At 34.4% G+C, this 18,313-nt stretch overlaps 4 non-coding genes across 4 annotated transcripts; all 4 read left to right on the top strand.

Annotated features, from left to right (window-relative positions):
* Positions 1–4,291: 4,291 nt before the first annotated feature.
* Positions 4,292–4,363, top strand: TRNAE-UUC (transfer RNA glutamic acid (anticodon UUC)). The gene has a single exon. It is a non-coding gene; the product is annotated as a tRNA-Glu (tRNA).
* A 908-nt stretch (positions 4,364–5,271) lies between these two features.
* Positions 5,272–5,343, top strand: TRNAE-UUC (transfer RNA glutamic acid (anticodon UUC)). The gene has a single exon. It is a non-coding gene; the product is annotated as a tRNA-Glu (tRNA).
* Positions 5,344–9,688: 4,345 nt separating this feature from the next.
* Positions 9,689–9,760, top strand: TRNAE-UUC (transfer RNA glutamic acid (anticodon UUC)). The gene has a single exon. It is a non-coding gene; the product is annotated as a tRNA-Glu (tRNA).
* Positions 9,761–11,633: 1,873 nt separating this feature from the next.
* On the top strand, positions 11,634–11,705 carry TRNAE-UUC (transfer RNA glutamic acid (anticodon UUC)). Its single transcript has one exon. It is a non-coding gene; the product is annotated as a tRNA-Glu (tRNA).
* Positions 11,706–18,313: the final 6,608 nt, after the last annotated feature.

An 18,313-nucleotide genomic window follows, 5' to 3' on the forward strand; every position in this document is an offset into this window, starting at 1 on the left:
AATGATTTTCTCTTCAGAGTACTTATCATTTAAATAGAGATGGCCAATATTTGTTTTTAGATGTCTATAAATTCGTTGACTCTGGCTATTTTCTTTTTTCCGTATATTTTCATTGTGGATTTGTAACTTTATGCATTTTATAATATCCTGACAGAAAGTAAACCAGTTGTTTTGAGAGGACATTACATGCGACCATTCCAAACTAAATGATTCAGCCAGTACCTTCAATTCCTTGGCCCAAAAAGTGTTCTTGCGATATATGAGTTGTGTAAGTTTTTGAGGAAGCCTGTTTTCAGAATATTGAAACAGAGTTTTTCCGAGATAGTTGAGGTGTAGCCCCAGTGTATATATTTGAGTATCTTCAACATCCGTTTCCAGCATCAAAATGTGGTTTGGAGTAAAACTAGGAACTCTCAATATTCGTTTAAGAAAGAATCTCAATAATGTGTTAGACTCTTCGAAGTAAGTGAATCCCCAGACCTGGGCAGCATATGTTTGTATGGATCTACAAACTGCTAAAAACAGCTTCCATTTTGCGTTCATATTTATGTCTGCTTTACCAATAAATTGTTTCCATGTCGAGTTTATAGCATTTTTTGCCTCTTTATTCCGATTTTGTACGTGTTTTAGGAACTTCATTTTTGGTGTGAACGTCACGCCTAAATACTTAAATTCATTTGAAATTTTGATTTCTCTGCCATTATACATCCATTTTTCATGTTTGCTTAGTTTCCCTCCGTTTCTAAAGACCATTATTTCCGATTTGGATAAGTTTACTTCTAGGCACCAAATTTTGCAGTATGTTTCCACTTTATCTATCATTTTTTGGAGTATTGCAATATCATCAGCAAGAAGCACAATATCATCTGCGTACAAAAGACTTCTGATATTGATATTGTCCACGAAAAGTCCACCACCAATATGCTCGTGCAGATCGTTTATATAAAGTGCAAATAATAACGGTGACAATAGACAACCTTGTTTTACACCTTTTGTAGTTGGAAAGAAATCTGAAAGCTCTCTTCCATTCCATACTGCCGATTGGGTGTTATTGTATATTCTTTCTATTAATGTGACCATTTTGTATGAAATTCCCATTCTAAACAGCTTATAAATAAGTGCTTGTCTTGATATGTTATCAAATGCTGCTTTGAAATCGATGAAAAATGAGTATACTTTTTTCTTTTCTGCTAATTTGAGTTCGACAATAGAGGCAAGATTGTATATGTTGTCAACTGTAGAGTAGTTTCTACGAAAACCAGCTTGATATTCGTTCAAAATTTCATGTTTTTCAACCCAATTGTAGAGCCGTTCATTAATTATCCCCATAAAAATTTTTGCCGCACAGTTCATGAACGAGATTCCTCTATAATTAGATGGCTCATTAAAATCTCCTTTTTTATGTATCGGAAAAATTACCGTTTTTGTGAAAGAGGTATCAATATTTGTGCTCGAAAATATGTTATTATATACATTCAACAATTGAGTATGTAGTTGTTCTGTGCCATTTATATAAAATTCGTATGGAATCCTGTCTTCTCCGGGAGCTTTATTTCTTTTCACACATGCAAATATTTTTTCCAGTTCGGACATAATTATTGGTGTGTCCAAATCAACATCTTCCTTATATGTAGGCGCATAGTAAATGAGTGTGGATTCTTCGGAATTATTTAAGAGACTTGAATAATAGCATTTAAAGATTTCTGGGGTTATATTTATCCCTACGAAGTTGCTTTCATTTCGAAGTTCTCTTGCCATTTTCCACCATTCTCCTGCGTTTCGCATGCTGTTTAGATTATTGCCGATTGATTTATAATATGCAGATTTACTTATATTACATATGTTTTTGTATTGGATTTGTGCGGCTGAATACCTTCTTTTGTCATCCAGATCTCCAGTTCTTCTATATATTTTGAGCAAATTAAAACTGTTTAAACGAGCTTTGTTGCATGTATTATTGTACCATTTTTGTTTTGCTTGAAATGTCGGCTTGTTTGAATATTGTGTGGGATATGACCTTGAAATCGCCTTACATATTGCCTCCAGGCATGACTGTGTTGTTTCTTGGATTACTTCCAAATTTATGTTCAATCTTCGTTGGTAGTTATTCTTATTATTCTCTTTCCAGATGAGTTTTGGCAGTAATGACATCTTTTCTTCTGTTTGCGAATAGGATCCAATATTTATCCTTACTAGAATCGGGAAATGATCAGACCATACCTTATCCTCCACTCTAAATTCTACAATTCTTTCTAGAACTTCCTTAGATACTGCACATAAGTCATTCACAGAATCGCCTAATGTTGATATGTATGTGAGATCTCCTTCCTTATCGCCTTTTGTTATTCCGTTTAATATAAGCATATTGTAATCATCACAAAGCTGTATGAATTTTGAACCTTTTTGATTAACTATTTTGTCTTTTGATTTCCTTAAATCATATCCTGAGTAGAACTTTTTCCGGTATATATCTCCGATACTCTGATTCACTTCTCCAATTCTCGCATTGAGATCTCCTATTACTATCTGATTTGAGATGTCCGCGGTTTGAAATATTTGGCTCAGTTTTCTAAAATCGTGATCCCAAGTAGATGGCCTGAGGTATTGGGGTATAAGTGTGTATACTTGTTCCTTATATTGTAATTTTATAATGAGCTTGTCATCTGTATGGATAATTTCGTATGAGACACCCATATCAATCATTTCTTGTTTGATGCCTATTATTATTCCACCAATTGCTCTTCCAAACCTATGGACCCTTATAGCAGGCTCGAAAACTAATTGATATCCGATAAAATATGTCTTGGCTCTTTCCATTTTTCCCCTTTCTAAATGTGTTTCCAATAATAAAAATACTTCATATTGTGTTATATATTGAAAAAACGTTGGGTATAGATATTTATTTTCTAGACCATTTATGTTATATGATAGTATGGATATGCTTCTTGTTTCGTTTACGGGAGTTATGTGCATCAGTTTTTTGGATGAAAATCGTTAATCAGAGTACCATAATTTAAATTGATTGACTTTATAACGTCTCCATACAACTTAACGAGTTCCTGTTCTCCATCAGCGTTGCCAGATACAAGTTTGTTATCTGCATTCCATCTGAACCAACTGTCTTTTATTTTAATCCTGTCTTCTCTCACCACGACTTTATGTTGTTTGCTAACTGAAAGTAGGTTTTTCTTAAGTGTAAGAAAAGCTTTCTTATGTTGTTGTTTATTAGGTATCATATCCCTCTCTATAGAAATATTTGACCCAGCTAATTTTCTGGTATTCTGAAAAACGTCTTGTATTGCCTTTTCATTATCAAGCTCTACAATTACTGCCATTTTGCCGTTACGGTCAAAAACTTTTTGCGCGTTCTTTATGTTGGCTAATGTGGCTAACTTTTCCTTAAACAACTTCACCACCTCTTCTCTTGGATTTTTGTTGCTTGGCAATCCTTTGATGAACAATTTATTTGGTTTAATCTGGTTCTGAAGCCAATTAATATCTCTTTTAAGTTGTGTGTTTTCATTCTTTACATTGCTTAGTTCTTCTTTTAATGCCTGATTTTCTGATTTAAGGCCATTTATGTCAGTACTAAAATTAACCATTTCAAGTCTTAAATCCTCTAAATCAGACTTTGTGGGTAGAGTTTTCAGCTTTTCATCTAAGTTCGTATTGATGGTTTCTTTTATTAATTTCACAAGATCATTGGGGTCCATGTTTGATGTTGTTTTACTGTTCTCTGGCGATTTGATTTCTACGTGTTTACGTTTAGGTGTTTGACAACTATCCTGCATGTTTCCGTACCCTGGAAGTTATCATAAATGGCAATGCTGTTGATCACAGATGTTATTTATCGACTGACTTGTAACAAGACGCGTACTCAGTATACATTTATGTGTAAGGGTGACTCACCACAAGTTGCGTCAAACTGATAAACACGTGGTTGCTCGCTAGCGGATGAATGAATGTGCGTTCATGAAAATGTGACTTGCTGTGCTGTAAAAAGTATCGGTTTGTATTTGATTTATATATGTACCTAAAGTAGTGTGAACTTTTGTTGTTAGGTTTTAAATTGTTTTAAGAGTTTTTGAATTGATTTTTCAAGTGGTATCATAAATATCGACATATATATTTTCATATAGAGAATAGTGTGAGAGTTTTAAAGCAATTTTAGTTAGTTGTTGCCGACGAAACAATTCTTTGTGCCGGATATTATCAGACAATTTTGAATTGTAGTTACCTGGGTCATTTTTATTATTTTTTTTTTTGTCAGCCCATACTGTTGTATTATATATCCCATATGGTCTAGTGGCTAGGATATCTGGCTTTCACCCAGAAGGCCCGGGTTCGATTCCCGGTATGGGAAGATTTTTTGAAACATTCCCTTTATCAGAAATTAAAAATATAAATGCATGGAAATCATGAAATTGAAGCACTGAGATCCAATATTTAAGAGGAATTGCATTTAAAACTGCAAATATCAGCAACGACGTACACAGAGATGCATTTCGAAATTATTTCAAGGGGCCAACTATCCAAATAAATAAATTTTCTATGTAAAATATGTACAAAAATGTCAGACAAATAATTATTTCGGAGGGAACGCATGCCTCCACGCGGTGGTCTGAGTAATCGAAAGTGAAACGTGGCCATAGTCTTTAAAATTTCAAATATAAAGGTTTTTACTTTATTTAAGGGTCATTCCGAAGAAACTAATAACTATCTAAATATGAGATATTGCAGGCACTGCAGTCGTGAATTCCCGTTAATAGCTTCAAAATTCCAAATTTCGCGCTTTGTTTAAGTTTTAGCCTTTAAGGACCATTCTATGCAAGCATAGTTTCTAATCTCTGGGAACATAAAATTACATTTTATGCCCAATTTGGTTAGAAAATATTTCAAAAACACCCAAAACATTGTAATTTAGTTGATACTGTTGTAGGTTCATATATGGCTGCAAAATAAAATATTCTTAAACGGATATTGTCTATCTTTGAACTTGACCCGACTGCAGAAAGACGAAAGCTCTGTTCAGATGGAATGACAAAATCGGATCTGAATTGTATCAGATCAAGAATAATCATATTCTCTGTGATCAGTATCAATTTTTCTATGAATGGAAACGGAATGAAAAAGTTATTATAACGACCAAATTCTGGAAGAGGCTATGTGAAGGCAGTAGGTGTGTTCTGTTGTCTGGCTGTTTAATATTGAAATATATCAGATATTTATTCTGTCTCCGACTGTCTGTTGGGTTTCATCGTTGTTTCTATATCCCATATGGTCTAGTGGCTAGGATATCTGGCTTTCACCCAGAAGGCCCGGGTTCGATTCCCGGTATGGGAAAGATTTTTTTTATTTTAACTATTTTTTGTAACCTGGCAAAAACGGAAAATACAATGCACCTAAAACTAGTCACTGTTCGGTGCGGATTTCAGTGCATAGGTATAATTAGACCACTTTCCTTCGAAAAAGAGCAAGGAGTAGCCGTTACGTTATAGGGTCATGTTGATCGAATTTTAGCTCACAAAAATTGGCTGAAATCCTGTTCAGAACCAAAAAACCAGAAATAAAAACAACAGGCAGGACCAAATCGATTTAGAGCAATAAGGTGCTATACTGACGGTTTTTATACCCTCCACTACACATAGTATGGAGGATATGTTAAGATCGTCCTTCCGTTTGTAGCTCATCGAAATAATAATTTTAGCCCCAACAAAGAGTATATATACTCTTGATCAGCTTATAATTCTAAGATGATTTAGCCCTGTCAGTCAGTCCGTTTTTCCGTCTGTTATAATCACGTTAGAGTCAAAAAGACTAAAGATAGAAATTTTGCCCCGATCTGCCTTTTGTCTGCAGGCAGGCTAAGTTCGAAGATGGGCTATATCGGTCCACGATATCGTATAGCCCCCATATAACGGTACCGTCGATATTCGGTATTTTGATGATTGTAGTTTGATTTTTCAATGGAATTCTTCGAAATTCTACACTAGGAGTTGTTCGAATTGCCTATATGGGTCCGGATGCCCAATATAACTGTACCACCCAATATTCGGTATTTTAATTATTTTAGCCACATTTTTTAATGGGGTTGGCTTAAAAGCCGCACAATGAGTTCCTTCTGATTTTTTTACCCCCTGAAAGAAAATTTTCTATATAGCTCCACGATATCATATATCCCCCACATAACTGTACCTTCCGACATTCGGTATTTTAATGATTTTAATGATTCTCTGTGAGTACTTTACCCCCTGAAAGAGCATTTGCTATATAGGTCCACAATATCGTAAAGCCCCCATACAATGGTGTGCCGCGATATTCGGTATTTTGATGATTTTGGCCACACTTTTCAACGGAATGGTCTGAAAATCCACACAAAGAGTTCCCTCTGAGTACTACGTTTTAGTATTGCACCCATATAACCTACACCGAGATATTCAGTATTTCCAGGAAATTCGCGACATTGTCCACCGGAATTTCGTATTTGAAGTTCGTAATGGGACGTTGCCCATGTTCGACGGACCTTTGGCCTCTTTGGGCCCATTCCAATCGACGAGGCTTGTCCGTCAATTGAATTTTGTACGGGAACAAATGCAAATCAATGCGAATAATCCGTTGTAAAATGGACCGAGCCATGCCCAACTGCTGAGAACGGCGTTTTTGGGATGTTCTTGGGGACCTCTCAACACTGGCTCGTACGGCAGCGATATTCTCGGCCGATCGTCTTGGTCGACTTTTATATGGCCTTTTCGGATTAGAAAGAGTCTTACCAGTCGAAAATTTTTCGTATAAACGCTTAATGGTGTTCTTAGAAGGCGCACTTCTCACATTTTTTAATGTTTTAAAAGCACGTTGAGTTTTCACAATTGACTTCTTCTGTTCAATGTAAATTTCAACTATATCAGAGCGCTCGCGTGGCGTGTATTGGTTCACGGTACCTCCCTTTATTCGGTATTTGATGATATTAGTGACATTATTCACCGGAATTGTTTCGAATTTCGTATTTGAAGTTTGGAAAAAATACTTATCCAGCACCACGTAACAAAAATTACTTATCCAGCACCACGTCTTCCGACATTAATAAACATTTTTATTTGAGCCGTATTTTTCGACAGATTTTTTTTTTTTATATTTTTCAAGTTCCTTCCGAATGGTGAAGGGTTTAAAAAGATTGGCCCGGCCGAAGATAGCTGCGTCTTTACTTGTTATATTATCAAAAAATCCTTTTGTACTGTTCAATGAGTATATATTTTGAATCCAAATTGCCACTATTTAGGATTTAGCCCTGTTCCATCATATATATGCTAATATTGTTGCATTTAAAAAAAAAAACTGATTCTATTGCGTCATTTTTAATTCAGGGACAATTCCCACAAAAATGTTGTTGAAGTTATTACAAAATATCAATTTAAAAGGACATAGGGTAAGTGTACCAGTAGTCGGCACTTTTAGGATTTTCGATTTTTCAATCTTTCAACATTCTGAGTGAAATCTTTCCATTGCAGAAAAATAAAGTTGTTCAGATTCCAAATTTTGTTTAGTTTCCGAAATAATAAACAATAATTGAATTTGTTTTTATTAAATTGGCAAAATTTGCAATTTTACTAAAATAGTAGTTTTTTGCCAGTAGTCGGCACCATTTTCCAATGCTCGGCATGTCTATTTGCCAGTAGTCGGCATATGGTATTTCAGTAACAAAAATATTATTTTGTATATATTTTTTTTCAAATAGTATAAAACAATGATATATAACTAATTCACAGTTTAATCCAGAATTTGAAATTAATTTCGTTTTTAAATAGTGTTTTATTTAATTAATTAAGTGTTATATTTAATTAAAACCAAATATAGGTAGAAAATCAAGAATAGTATGGTTACTTTCAGTAACGTATGGATTTTCAATTAAAATAAAAATGAGATTAAAAAAAGAAAAAAGTACCTTTCTTATATTTGGAATTTGTGAATTGATCTCTTTCCTTTAGATAGGCAACATTTTTTTTTAAAAATGCCACCGCTATCTAAAACATCAAATATCTGATTTAAAAAACCTACTTAATTTAGGAAAGTTGGTCAAAAAGCACAAATAAAAGCATCTGCCGAATAAAAATTATATATTTATTTGAGTAGTTTTTGGATTATTTTTTAATACTTTTCTCAAGTTTTGGTGAAATTGGGGAAAGATGATATTTTTCTAGTAATAGGCACCCCATGCCGACTACTGGCAAATCTCTTTTTTTTCTGTTTCTAATGTCGGCGTTAAATAATATAACAGAAAAATGCTTGATTTGTGTGTTTTTAAGTTATAAAAGTGATCTTCAGACTGTTATTTACTAGTATAACATATTTCTTATTCCAAAAGTATTAAATTTAATTTACTTAAATCGATTATTAACTTGACGCCACCACTATTTTTTTCTTTACAAACAAGCGCGCGTTAGAAGACACTCACTGACGAAAACCGTTATTCTCTCGTAATAAATGATCGGAGCTCATTGTTTTTTTACAGAAAGAGAGCAGAGAACACTGTCGACGTTTTTTTGCAATTATTTCATTATTTGGTCAATTCTATTCTTAGTTATTTAGGTTAATTTTCAAAACTGCCGACTACTGGGACATGCCGAACTTAGGCAGACTTACCCTATTTAATTAAAATTCAATATCAAAGTTTCGAATTCAATTCTTGATTTCTTAAATCAAGTTCATACAAAATGGTAGGCGGAAATACAGTGTGGGCATGGTACAATAAAAAGGTAAGGTAGAGCTTCCAGCTGATTACAATTTTTTTCTAATTGTGCCCGACTTCTGCCAATTTTGTGTATGTATTTGTTGTTTTGAAAAATGAAAACAAAATATTTTCAAAACCAATGATTAGAAGACACGTACATTGAGGTTCGCACATTAAAGATATTAACCAGTTTGGCCATCAAATTGAAAGATTGAACAGTTTGGATCATATTTTTGAGAGAAAATCCAGGCATTTAATTAATTTTTGGCGCTTTAAACTCATTTTAAAAATGAGGAAAAATATGAAAAAAATGAAAAAAAACTTGTTGTATATAATTTTGAAGAAATCTGACAGGAAGCGGGCATAGCGTCCGGGTTGAATTTCTGTAGTTTTACGAAGCTGTTCTACCTCCTTATCGTACCATGAGTATGGGAATCGTTTAAAGCATGGTAGAAGGTAGACGAGTCGACACAGCAGATGGGACAATAAACTGTCAAACCAATTTTGGAATTGAAAATGTTGAATGAAAAATTATTAAAATTTGTAAAAATTGTTGAAAAACGCGAACTATAATAGCTTCCGAATGGCGTAGTATAAGAAAACATATAAAAATCTACTTATATTAAAAAAAAAAAAACATTTATTTTTTTTGACATATCAATGCTCCCAATCGTTGATGCATCTACCTGTATTCTTCTGCCATGGTTTAAAGTGTTTTCCCTTTTGTGTTTACATTGCGTGATATTATTTTCATTTAACTGGCAATAATAATTATTAAGTGGCTTATTTTGGTCTGGCAATGCCTGAGTATGCAGAGCCATCTATTCGCGTACAGTATATACTATGAACTGTTAAATATTTGATGAATGTGATGATTTAGTATTTTGGTGTTACTATCTGACACCAGGTGTCAGTAAATGCTTACAATTTAAAATACATCATTAGCAGTCGAAATGTTATGTATCCCATATGGTCTAGTGGCTAGGATATCTGGCTTTCACCCAGAAGGCCCGGGTTCGATTCCCGGTATGGGAAGAATTTTTTTTTCAACCCATAATAATTTTTTTAATTGATTACCAAGACCGCAGTAAATAATTGACACGTTTTTGCATTATTTCCTATTTTTTTAATGTTACTATTTGATCTCATTGTTGTCCATTTGAAATGTGTTATGCGTAATTTTTCCACTTTTATGATTTTTAACAAATGTTTACACAAATATAAGCTGGCATGTGACGATAACACTGTACAAATGTGGTTTTGTCAGTTGTTTGTTGAATTAATTTTTTGTTATTTTTTTATTGAAATGTTACTACACATTTCAATTCAAATAATTATAATAAAAAAATATGTATAAAAAAGTAGTAAATACCAGGTTTTAAATTGTTCAATGGGAGGAAAAAATTGAACTGCCAATTTTCGGTAGGGGGGAAATCAACTGTTCCTTACCTTATGTTCCAAGAGGGAAAATTTCCAAACCCCTGTATAATATATGTCGAAATTTTGACCTAATACTATTTTGTCTGTGTTGCAATTGACGTTTGTTTATTATCATTCTGCAAAAAAAAAAAATCGAATATGATTTCCGACTTAATTAAATTGTACATGGATGTCTGGAGTCTGGAATTTGTAAAGAAGGCAGGTTTTAGTTGTGATATATTTATTGCAAGGTAACTGCAAATTCTGACGTTTTATCAGAATTATTAGAAGTCTCAATTTAAGAATTAACAAATATGAAATGTCTATAAAATGCAATAAAATTGAGAACTAATAAAAACTCAATTATCGAAATGGAACATAAATAATTTATTAATTATGGAATTCAATATTTGTTGTAAGTGCGTTTTTATACTCTCTACCATAGTATGGAGGGTACATTAAGTTTGTCATTCGGTTTGTAACACCTCGAAAAATTCATTTTAGACCCCACAAAGTATATATATATATATATATATATATATATATATATATATATATATATATTCTTGATCAGCATAAAATTTTATGTCGATTTAGCGATGTCCATCCGTCTGTGAAAATCGCTCTAGCTTCCGAACGAATTGAAGTAAATCGATAAAATTTTACTCAAATGTATACTGTCTCAAATGTATATTATGTCTGCAGGACTTTTGGTATTGATAATGGGCTATGTAGGTCCACGTTTTGGTATAGCCCCCATATAACGGTACCTTCGATATTCTGTATTTTCTTGATGTTAGTGAAATTATTCACCGGAATTGTTTCAAATTTGGTATTTGAAGTTCGCAATGGATACTACAGCCTACGACAGAAAATTGTCTGTGTAGGTTCACGTCTTCGTATAGCCCTCATATAACGGTACCACCCGATATTCGGTAGTTTGATGATTGTAGCTACATCATTCACCAATTTTTTTTTTTTTTTTTTGAGTATCGCATTTGAATATTGTAATGGCTTATGGCAAAAGTTATCTCTGCAGGTCCATGTCGTCGTATAGACCCTAATATAACAGCTACATTCGGCATTTTTAAGATTTTAACAGAATTTTTAACGGATTTTATTATTTTTGAGAATTGCCAAATTCGTTCAAAGCTCGTCGCGGTCGACCTTACAGCTTTTTTACTTGTTTACTCTTATTCCTATCCAAATTTGTTTTTTTTTTTCGTTCGACATCTGTAGCACTTTCCACAAAAAATGTCAATATTGTTGTGGTTTCATATTGTTATGCAACAACACTTGCTGTTACCTTCTTTTCTTCTACCAGAGTTACATTTAACTTCTTATGAACGATATGATGAGTTGAATATATTCTCCATCACCTTGTGAGGAGTGTATATAAAACAGCATACTTTCTTTTATACTTTCCTCCAAACGATGAACACCTAACATCATCAGACGAGATGCCATGTAGGTGCCACAAATAGGCACATCCCATATGGTCTAGTGGCTAGGATATCTGGCTTTCACCCAGAAGGCCCGGGTTCGATTCCCGGTATGGGAATTTTTTCCAATCCGTAATAATAAGTTTTTTTGCTTTCGGAAAACGTTAGACTTATTGTTGAGCTTAATCACACTCTCTCTCTCTCTCTTTCTAGACAATTTAGTGAAATGTCCGACTGACTAAACGATAATTAAAGCCCAGACAAAATGGCAGTAGCTAGATTCTTAAAAATTTCCACGAGGGTCAGTCTTAGTGCGTAGGCTGGGTTTTTGGAAATTCGTACTAAAAGGATACGAAAAGTACTAAAATGTACTAAAAATTGAATACTTTGTATTGGACAAACGAAATGAGCTAGAACTCTGAAGTTAATTGAAGTGAGAGTCGATGGCGTGTAGGAGAGATGTACCAAAGGGGTCTTGGAAATTCGAAATTTATTTAGGTTACGGAAAGTTCTAAAATGGTACTAAACTACTAAAATGGTACCCTTTGGTATAATGCGAACGGACAGAGCTAAATACTTGAAATTTGGTATAAGTGTGGAAATTTGGTACAGATTGGTTGGGTTGGATTGGTTTTTTTGTAAAAGTGAATGGATAAAGCTAAAATTTTGAAATTTTGTATTGGGGTCCCTGTTGGTGCTACGTTTATGTTAAAGAGGTGTTTTTGGAATGTGTACTACAAGTGCACGAAAAGTTCTAAATAGTATTGAATGAACGGATGGAGCTAAAATCTTGAAATTTGGTATGGAATCAAGGTTGGAAAGAAAATTTGGTGGCGCTATTGGATATGGGTGCTAAGTGTGCGAACTGTACTAAATGGTACTAAATTTGCAATATTTTGGTTTTGGGTGAACGGATGAAGTTGAAATTTTTAAATTTTCGTTTTGGGTCCCTGTATGTTGTAGGTTTGTGATAAAGTGGTGGTTTTGGAAATGTGTACTATAAGTGTCCGAAAAGTACTAAATATCACTATATTTAGTACAATTTAGCATTTAGTGAAGAGATATTGCTTGAAATCGACATTTTTTTATTAGGGTCGCTACTAATGTATAGCCTGGACATATAGATGTGGTTTCATAAATGTGTACTATAATTGTACGAAACGTAGTGAATGGTACTATATTTGCTATTGGGTGAAGAAATAGGGATAAAATTCTGAAGTTTTATATTTAGATTGCCGATGGTACCTGTGTTTGAAATTTGGCGATGGTTTGGAAATGTGTCCTCTATTGGTACGAAAAGTACTAATTGGTACAAAATTTAGTATTGGGTGAAGAAATAGGGCTGGAATCCCGAAATTTGATAATGAGGCCCATGTTGGTATCTGAAATTGAGATATTGAGTTGGTTTTAAAAATGTGTACATTATTTGTACGAAAAGTACTAAATGGTACTAAATAGGGTATTGGATGAAGGGATAGAGCTGGAATCCCGAAATTTGATATTCAGGTCGCTATTGGAATCTGGCATTTAGAATTGACATGAGTTTTGAAATGCGTCCTATATTTGTACGAAAAGAACTAAATGGTACTAAATTTGGTAATTGGTGAAGGAATTGGATCCTCAAATTTAATGTGGAGGTCTCTGCTGTTCTAACCGCTATTTAAAACTTAGTGGTACTAAATTTGTTATTGGGTGAGATCCTGAAATTTTAGATGGATGTCACTGTTGGTGTCCTTTTGTTGAGAGAAGGAGCTGATTTTGGAAATGCGTACTATAATTTTGTAGGGTAGGGCTGGAATACTTAAATGTTATATTGACGCCTCGGTCGGTAACTGGAATTGAAATATGGAGATGGTTTTGGAAATATGTTTTATATATGTACGAAATTTCTTGAGTGATACTAAATTGGAAATAGGGTGAATGCATAGAGCTGGAATCCCGAAATTTGTTATTAAGGTGTCTGCTGGTATCTGGAATTTAGATATGAAGGTGATTTTTGGAAATGTAGGTGGAATAATTGTACGAAAAGTACTACATTTGGTATTGAGTGAAGAGATGGACCTGAAATCCTGAAATTTGATATTGATGTCAATGTTGGCGTCGCCTGTAGCTGAGTGAAAGTGGTGTTTCGGAAATGCGTACCATGAACTTACGAAAAGTGCAAAATGTGTCATTAAGTGTTGGATGTTGGGATAGAGATGGAATTCTGAGATTTGGTACGATGTCAATATCAGTGTCTAGGGTGGAGAGCAGGAGATGGTTTTGGACATGCGTAGTATAATTGTATCAAGCGTATGTTAATAAATTTGGGATAGGGTCTTAGGATAGAGTTGGAATTCTGAAAGTTGATGTGGAGGCCACTGTTGGTATATAGTTTTGAGAGAAGAAGGTGGATTTGGAATGCGTACCATGATTTTTCGAAAAGTACTAAATGGTATTAAATTTGCCGTTGAGTGATGGATAGAGGATGAATCCTGAAATTTGATATTGAGGTCACTGTTGGTTTCTAGAACTGGTGGTGGCCAATTTTTTTATGAAAAGTCATTTCGGCCAGAATATTGAAACTATGCTTCGGTTAGCTTCAAAACGAATAATTTTGAAGGCTTTTCAGTGCAAAAAGTAATCATTAAATCCAAATATTTCTGAAAAGCAAATATTTATCCTTTCCAAAATTTCAACAGATTTTGAAAATTGTTAAAATTATTTTGGATTTTATTCAAAGCGATACATGCACACATCTACATTAGTGTTTTTACATTACAAGGTTACCATAAGGTATTCTGGAGTTTTATATGTCCTGCATAATTTTGTATTTTTTCGATATCATAAAGGAAAAATCGGTTATCGTAGCAAACACTTTTACATTCTTGCAGTTCTGGAACAGACCAATTTACAGGGTGAGATGAAAAAACTGCAACCAACTCTGGGTCGCTTGGCCGAAAGTGGTGATGCAGAATTTGGTTTTCTCCGTCTCCTATGAGAAAACATCCGTTGTCCAGCAGTTTGTAAACAAACAAAATGATCGTATTTACTTGCCACAGAGGTCAGCTGAAAATGTGCACCTTCGGTTGGCTACCAGAACTCAAGCGCCGGCCATGTAGATGGTGTGGGCCGCCATAACAGCCGATGGTCCTTCTCCACTCGTATTAATCGAATAAATGCCGATTATTATCGCGAAAATATTCTGGAGGGTGTACTAAAGTCTTGGGCACGCAAACATTTTGGCCGCAGACCTTGGACATTCCAACAGGACTTCGCACCATCGCACTCAGCACGCGCCACCCAAGAATGGTTACGAATCATTTCCAGCGCAAAATGGCTACCAAAATCTCCGGATACCAATCCGTCGGACTATTGTGCCTGGAGTATTTGTAAAGCAAGGTTGGCACTAAAAAATGCCAACGTTTCGATCTCCTCAAGAAGCGCTTCGCCGGCAATGGGCCAAAATACCACATAGCAACGTTCGGGCAGCGTGTGACGGTTTATTCGTGCCAAAGGTGACCAATTCGAACAAATCTAAACTTATTCTAAAATTTGATGCTATTTCCGACATTTTTGCTTTCATTCAATGAAATTTGAAAAAAAAAAATGTAAAAATATGGCGTTTAACTTTGTTGCAGTTTTTTATCTCACCCTGTATGTATTAATTTATACAACACTCCCAAGCGATCGTTTATTATTTTTTTGAAGCGCCTAAAAGCATGCTTTGGACTAAAATATATAATTTGCAAAAAATCACTCTATTTATGACTATGGAGCTGAAGTGTAAACTACCTTTCACGTCTCTTGCAATGCAACATTTTGTCCCGTTGTTTGCATTACTTCACCCTGCATTTCTACAACTGACTACCACCTTTGTCATAGATAAAACTTGAACTAAAATCCCATCTTCAACCAGTTCCTTGGAGAGTTTGTCTACCATATTTTGTGTAACAGTTATTTGTCACTTCTTCTTTTTTGCATTTCTACTCCACTTTCAAATGATAAACTGCAGTCGTAAGTTGCGTTTTCTTTCCCTTTTGACTTCATTTATTTGATTCATTTCTTTTTGTTTAGTTGTTCATTCGTTCGTTCGTTTCACACCAAAGGATTTGGTCAAATAATGGAGTTTCTTAAGTTTTGCGACACTTTATAAACAAATGTGGATTGCAATCTGATGCTGTTGCTGCCACTTTTAGTTTCGTGGCGAACCCATGTGCAATGCTTAAAGTTGGACTTGGCATTGCAAGTCTTGGGTTTTTTGGTAAAGTTTTTTTCTCTCTCTCTCTCGTATATCTTGGTAAATGTCCAAAAGAACAAAGAGCATTTTTAATGTTCTTTGTTTGTCTTTTTGAGACCATTATAATTTGTTCTTTTAGTTGAATTTCTTTTAAGAATTATCATGACAATGGAAATTTGGAACCTTTAAGGTGTTATGAAACGCTATTGCCGTGTTCCTCCACCTTTTTCATAAAAAACCAGTTAGGAAAGCACAAAAATCGGGTAGGCACGACGATATGATACCCTAAACACTCTTTATATATTTTTTTACATTATTAGAGCTTTTCATATGCTATTTCTATATTCATTTTAAAAATATTCCAAAAACGCCTAGAAGTATGCTTTAAAACAGTACATTTGACAATACAATAAATATGACTAGAGCATTGATGTATTAGCTAGCCTTAACCGTCAACATCAATCGCATTTTATTTCAATTAAAGGTTATTTTAAAATAAACTAATTTATTCATTTTCCAAACCTGCCATAACGCGCAACACAAGAAAAAAATTGTGTTATTTGGAAAAAATTGCCGGATTTTCGATTTATGGCTATTTGACTCATAAATACACAATTAATTATAAATTTTTAATTATGTTTACAGTGATTATTAGTTATATATTTACATGTATCTATTGATGTGATCGTTTTTGTATTGTGTATGTGTCTCATTATGAGAGTGATGTGGCCAAAATTGTAAATGTGAAATAAATTTATTTTAATTTTCCAGGGCCAATAAACATTCAATTTATTTGACAACTATAGCGGATGGCTTGAGTGATACATATACGTACGTATAGAGGGCGAGATGAAAAAACTGCAACCAATTTTAGACTGGTGTCATTTCTAAGCCACTCGTCCGACAGCTGTTAAAATTTTTCAAGTGACAGCTTATTATATTGTTTACCAGCGCCCAAAAGCATTTTGTTGCGAATTTCCCAGAAAAAAAGTTATTCGTGATGGAATTCAAGCGTGATAGGGTGATATCTTCATATTTGGCTGAAAACCACAAGTGGCTATCGTTAGAGCACTCCAGCATTAAAATGTGAATAAATCTTTTTGTGTCTCGTACCATCGCTAGTTACCGTGACACTGGTAGCGAAGCCCGACGTCAAGGAAGTGGACGTAGGAAAACAGTAACATCAGCAGAAATTATTCGAAAAGTAAAGAAGCGACTTGATCGAAACCTGCGTCGAAGTGGCCGAAAAATGGCCATTCGCAAATAAAGAGTTGCTTCGCTTGGCCGAAAGTGGTGAACTGTCGAATTTGGTTTTCTCCGATGAGAAAAAAATCGTTGTCCAGCAGTTTGTAAACAAACAAAATGATCGTGTTTACTTGTCAAAAAGGTGAGCTGAAATGTGCACCTTCGGTTGGCCACCAGAACTCAAGCACCGGTAATGGTGATGGTGTGGGCCGCCATAAGGTTGTTTAAGGATGTCTTGCAAAAAAGCTCTACATTTTTCAGAAAATGTTAAAGGATTCTCTGACTTAAAATCGCCGAGTTTTTTTAATATGAAGCGCATTTATCTGGATATCGCGAAATAGGGTTATAGGGTAATAGATATCCTTGTAAAAGTTATCCTCAGTTAAAAATTGGAACACTGAAAGATCTCGGTGCAACAAATTGAAACACAATGCTTTGACTGACCTTCTGATAAAAAATCATAAATTCGTATCCCAAAACCGTATTAAGTTAAGTTCGTAAACGGGCCATGTAGGTCCACGTTTTCATATAGCCCCCATATAACCGTACCTCACTATATACGTTATTTTGATCCTTATTCATCGTTTATTTCAAGTTTTGAATTTGAATATGGTAATGGCTTATGACAAACAAAGCATATGTAGGTTCACGTCATAGAGATCCCAATGTAACGCTTTTATTCGGTATTTTTAAGATTTTAATAGAATTTTTAACGGATTTTATTTTTTTAAAATTTCCAAATTCGTTCCAAATGGTGGATGGTATTCAAAGTTCGGCCTGGCCGAACTTACTGCTTTTTAACTTGTCAGTCATGGGTTGTAGTACACTATTACGAACTTGAAATACGAAATTTGAAGCAATTTCGGTGAATTTGAAGTGGTAAAGTACTCACAAGAAACTCCTTGTGTGGTTTTCAGGCAAATCCGCTGAAAATTTTGGCTACAATCATGAAAATACCGAATATCGGGGGATGCCGTTGTATGAGGTCTATACGAAGCTATTACTGACCCTTTAATGCCAATGATACCCGATCCTTGAGGAACAATTGTTACAACAAATACTTAATTGGAAAACGTTAAACTGTAACCCAGATCTACCCATTGTTCAAGTAAATTTATAGTGTCATACAAATCTTTGAAGCGACTTAATTGCAATCCTTTAACTCCAAATAATAATTCTTTAATATTTTCTATTACTCATTTATATAGACACACACACGTGCTCAAATGAAACACTCATTTACCCACACACACACCCAACACC

Source organism: Musca domestica, unplaced genomic scaffold (assembly GCF_030504385.1).
Source record: "Musca domestica strain aabys unplaced genomic scaffold, Musca_domestica.polishedcontigs.V.1.1 46, whole genome shotgun sequence".
Classification (NCBI taxonomy): domain Eukaryota; kingdom Metazoa; phylum Arthropoda; class Insecta; order Diptera; family Muscidae; genus Musca; species Musca domestica.